Source organism: Sorex fumeus, unplaced genomic scaffold (genome assembly GCF_029834395.1).
Source record: "Sorex fumeus unplaced genomic scaffold, SorFum_2.1 ptg000007l, whole genome shotgun sequence".
Taxonomy (NCBI): domain Eukaryota; kingdom Metazoa; phylum Chordata; class Mammalia; order Eulipotyphla; family Soricidae; genus Sorex; species Sorex fumeus.
In genome coordinates, this window is record NW_026606064.1 from 5,041,085 (window position 1) to 5,047,084 (window position 6,000).

Here is a 6,000-nt window from a genome sequence, read left to right on the forward strand (position 1 = left end):
TAAACAACCAAAGCACATATCATTGAGCAAAGTCCTGTTTGGAAAACACTTCAGAAGTTAAAACTGATTAGTGACTCATTTAATCCAAATTAAGGTATCAATTACAAATGTTCTTTTACAAGAAAACTGAAATGGTTAAATAAGTCAAATTATAATGTTCAATATATAAAGGATTTTTAAAAATCTATAGTAGAATATATACAATTAAAAGTGATTTTCAATTTTCAGGAATAAAAAATAAACAAACTTTAACTCATGGAAAGCCAGTACTTCTGGATGGGGGAGCTTTTTGGTAGGGGATAATTGTAACCACTCATGTCTTTCCCAGTGAAAATTCCTTTGGAATAAATCCACTTTAGAAATTTCTATACCTGTAGCCACTGGTCCTCTTTGACTTGTGAAAGCTTGTTCTGGTTAGATTAGCATAGCTGGACAAATGTATGTAAGTGTTTTTCTTTGTTCTCCCAAAGATTGTTTGTTTATGACAATAAATAAGTTATGTGATGGAGAACCGGAGTTTCAGTCTTCCAGGCTACTGTCTCCATGCTTTTTTTCCCCCTTATTTATCTTCTGTGAATTCTTACAGAACTCCTGCTTCTGTTTCAGATGCATCCACCTGGGGCTGGTCCCTGACACTTTGGTGTTTTCATAGCCCTGTGCAGCTCAAGTTAAAAAACAGAAACAACCAAAAAACCCTAAAACCAACAAATTGTTAATTCATAGTATGAATGATGAATCAAGTGGGAACAAAATGTATACTCTAAGGGAAAAGAAGGAAAAGTAATTATTCCTTTCGTTCACTATCTTCAACTATTTTTATCTCTGTTAGTTTCAAAAAGAAAATCAAACTATACCATAAACAAAATTTTAATAGTCATCATTGAATAGCTGGATATTCGGTTTTCACAATTTTTTTCTCATTAGTTAATTATGTTACCATTGAATCTTTCCTCAATGGAATTAATTATCAGTTCCATTATAAATAGCTATGTAATTTATAGTCTCAAAGGTATTCACTTTACTTGAAGTCTTTTTCAAGAAAATGTCATATAGATAATTATTCTTAATCTAGGAGAACAAAGTAAGGGCCTGTGTGAGGTTTTTGATTATGTTTCTATTGTGGGTGTCTTGCGTAAAGTGGATAGCTAGGAAGGTAACAGTCTCAAGAGGCATTACTACATCTCTCCTAAGCAATAAACCTTAGTTTTCTTCACTAGATATTTGGGGATTTGGATTGGTCAACTCTGAGAACCTCAAGAGCATGGATACAAGCGTGTTATCATCCCCCCTGCCACCGTCAAGCTATATTCATGATCCACTTAATCTGCAGTTTTTAGGAACTGGTTGCAACACCCAAGTTCTCAGGGAGTGAGAGCACATGCTGGAATGATGGAGGAAGTGATTTCACTTTGCACGAGAAGGAAAAGTAATCTTTGTCTCCACTCAAGTTTACTGATCAGTCAATTACCCTCATAGAAAAAAAATTCAGGAATAGAAAAATAGTGAAGTAAAATATATTCATATGAGAGAGAGAGAGAGAAAGAAAGAGAGAGAGAGAGAGAGAGAGAGAGAGAGAGAGAGAGAGAGAGAGAGAGAGAGAATACAATTTTTTCCAGATGAGATAGTTGAGAGTACACATCCCAAGTTGAGATGTGGGTAAATCCCAGAAAGGGGTGAGGTGGTGGTGATTTAGAGTGTATGTTTTTCTGCCTCTACAAAGTTGATTTTATAAGTTGTCATCTTTCATGTTCTTATCAGAGCATTTATCAAAAATTTTTTTTTTGTTTTTTGCTTGTTTGTTTTGTTTGCTGGAGCTTCTCAGCTTAAGGATTGTGAACTGATGATGGAGGTCTTGACTTCACAACTTCAATGAGTTTCCTGGGTTCTTGCTTTTAGGGCTGGCATGAGAGTGAAAAACTTTAGTTCACAACTTGGAATTTATTGACGGTCTCACCCCCTTGCATCTACTTTAACCTTCTGTTTCAGTTCTTTTCCAAAACTTTTATGTTTTATTAATATTTTTAAGCAGCAATGCATTCTCAAATCATCATGTTCAATATTGCTGGCCAAATGATCAATAGCCAAGACTTAAGAATCTCTTTAAGAAGAACATCTTTCGGGAAAACTTTAAAAATATACACAAAAACATGCACACACACACACACACACATACACACAACAGAGTTCCAGTAACCTGTGTAAGTAGGTTTACATAATAACTGTAGCGTGTATATGTACTCTACCTTCAAACTTTTACTAAAATCTCTAAAGATTTTCCACTCTGGAGAAATCCATATTCTCACTTGAACATGCATCCCCTCTCTTTCTGCTCCCTCATATCAATTCTAAGTTTTGTTCAATAAAAAAATGTACTGTTTCAAACTATTAGTGGAAACATATACTCAAGGCTTTCAGTAATGATTTTAGTAGCAGCATTTGCAAATTAAAAAATCAAGATCAAGGAGATTAAATTCAGCAAAAAAATTTATATATAATGGATTTGAAGAAAGAAATGGAAGATAGAGGGATTATATATATATATATATATATATATATATATATAGGATTTGAAGAAAGAAATGAGAGGGGGATTATATATATATATATATTTTTTCATCCCCCCCCCCAAAGTTAAATAAACATTCTTCTATGTTGGGCTATAAAATATACCTCCACAAAATCAAGAATACAAATTGTATCAACTATCTTTTAAGACTATGTTGAACTATAAAGAGAAGTTAATCACACACAGAAACAGAGAATCAAATCAAAGATCTGGAAATTAGCTCACTATTGAATAATCAGTGAGCTGGAGAGGAAATATAAAGATTCCTGAAAACAAATGAAAATGAGGACACAAGCTACCACAACTTATCAGAGCCAGTGAAAGCAGTGTTAAAAGGAAATTTTATAGTGCAAGCATTCATCAGGAAAGAAGAAAAGACCATAAAAATAACTTGCTTTCACAGTTTAAAATCTTGGAAAATGCCCAACAAAAGGAGCCAAAAACCAGGTAGGAGGAAGGGAATAAAAAAAAACTTAAGCAGAAATTAACCAGTTGGAATTAAAAAAAACATTCCAAAAGATCAACAAAACCAAGATCTAGTTCTTTGAAAAAATAAACAAGATCAATAAACTTCTAACAAGAATCACCAAGAAAGAGAACCCATGTCATCCGAATGAGAAATGAAAGGTGACATATCACAACAGAAACCACAGAAATTGAAAGAATCATCAGAGATTACTTTGAGAGTCTTTATGCCATGAAATAAGAAAACTAAGAATTATTAGATTCCTATATCCTCATAAAGCTGAACCAAGAAGTTTGGGATTACCTGAACAGGCTTATTGCTAAAGAGGAAATTGAAACAGTATTCAAAAATCTTACATTCCACTAAGCAAAATTCTTTTTGGAATTTATCTTAGGGACCTAAGAACACAATGCACACTTATTTTCGTTGTGACACTACTCACAATAGCCAAAATTTGAAAAAAAAAAACTGAGTGCCTGAGAAAAGACAACTTGATAAAGGAACTTCCATGCATCTATATAGTGGAGTACTATAAAGTCACCAGAAAAAATGAAATCACTAAATTTGTTTATAAATGGATAGATGTGGAGAGCATCATCAATCATGTTGAGTTAAATTAGTCAGAAGAAGTGGGACAGATACAGAATAACTTGTACTCATTTGTGGGATTTGAAAAAAAAAAAGCATGAGACTAATACCCAAACAGAACTCCAAACAGAACTCCACCCCAAGCAGAATCCTGACAGCTGAAAACCTCCAGAACCCAGCCACAGCTATGTCCAAAGCCACTCTCCACACACTCGGACTAGCCTTACACATGAAGTAAGCAGTGGAGGAACCCAGGTATGCAGGACCCGTGGTTGAGATCTCTAAGCCTACTCGTGTTGGGACTGGGTCACCTCCACCCAGATGCCCCATTTTCCAGTAGCTTGGCAGTCACCCCCACAAACTGCCCCTGGCACCATGTAATCTCATCAATGGCCAAGATCCAGAGACTATAAAACAAAGCTTCTGGAAGAGAGCCATGCAGTATTTCCTGGGGCGTGAGGCCACATGCACATTTGCGGCTGTGCGACCTCTCATAGTCTAGCCTACTGATGTACCTAAAGCATCACACATGTTTGGTTTTAAAATTCTTGCTCTTATTCTCCATCCCTCTCAGAGAGCCCGGCAAGCTACAGAGAGTATCCCACCTGCACGGCAGAGTCTGGCAAGCTCCCCGTGGCATATTCAATATGCCAAAAACAGTAACAATAACAGGCTTCATTCCCCTGACCCTGAAAGAGCCTCCAATACAGAAGCATTGGGAAAGACGAGTAAGGAGAGGTTGCTAAAATCTCAGGGCTGGGATGCATGAGACATTACTGGAGCACCCTTGAGTAAGTTGATGAATAACAGGATGACAGTGGCAGTGATACCCAAGGACAGAAACAAAGGCCAGAAGGACTGGTCCATAGTTGGAAGTTTACCACTTGTAGTTGGGGGAGAGGGCAGTTAGGATAGAGAAGGGGATCACTATGACAATAATTGTTGGAAATGATCACTCTGGGTAAAAACTGAATATTGAAAAGAGTTAAAGGGATATGCGTGAAATCTTTCCAGTGCCTATATCACAAACCAAAATTCCTAAAATATGGAGGGATAGAGAGAGAAAGAGAGTGTGAGAGATTAAGAAAGAGAGAGAGAGAGAGAGGTGTCTGCCAAAGACACAGGCTGGGGATGTGGTAGTGGGAGGGAAATTGGGGAGACTGGTGATGGCAAACAGGATATTAGAACATTATAAGTCTGAAACAAAATCATGAACAACTTTCACTGTCACTGTTACTGTCCTCCCGTTGTTCATCCCATTGCTCGAGCGGGCCCAGTAATGTTTCCATCATGAGACTTTCTGTTACTGTGTTTGGCTTATCAAATAAGTCATGGGTAGCTTGCCAGGCTTTGCCATGCCGGCGAGACACTCTAGGTAGCTTGCCGGGCTCTCTGAGAGGGGCGGAGGAATCAAACTCAGGTTGGCCTGATGAACAACTTTATAACTGTGCATTTCACAACAATTCAATTTAAAAAAAAAAATGTTCCAGTGAGAAAGGCTATTTCCTATGAGATTTTAGACAATTATTTCTTTAACTTTTAATGTTCTAGAAGATCATATTACATTTTCTAGATTTTGTAAAATTAGTAAAGCATATAACTTTTATAAACTAATTCTTTTAAAACATTTATCTTTAATGTAACCAAACCATGTTGCTTTTTTAAAGAACAGATATGTTAGCATTGCAAGGTTTTGCTTTTCATCTCCAGGAACTGAGAGACATAGTCAATTTATTTTTGCTGGGTTTTCCTGATACCATTATCATGAACTGAACATTGAAAATGACTCTGCCACTGGATCAGAAATCAGTTTCTGAAAAAAGAAGTTACAGGCAGATAGTTTACTATTTGGTATTATGTTTATAATACCATGGTATATATGATTGAATGTAAGAATGGGTTTTTTTTGCTTCCTCTTTCTCTTTTATTTGTCCCATATCTTAAACCCCACACTAATTACACTCTCTACATGATAAAAGAAAGTCATTTCTTAAGAAGGCAAAAAGTCCATTGGGAATTGATGCAGATCACCAAATTTTTCGCAATTCTCTCAACCATGGTCCAAATTTTACTAAGATGGAAGTTAATTCTGTATAATATGAAGAGACAACTATATTCATGTGTCCAATATTGGATGTTCCCTAAAATGAATTAAAACTAAAATGTAATATAATGTAATGTGATGTAATCTTCTCTAAAATGCAATGTGGCAACCAAGAAACAAAGGAACAACAGAGGGAAAAATAAGTATGGAAGTAACTAACAGAAATAATAAAGAATAAATCTATACAAACATGAACCAGAGAAGTAGAGAAGGGTGAAAAAGCTATTATATATCAAATATATAATTTTTAATAACACAGCAGTAGGGCATTTGTCT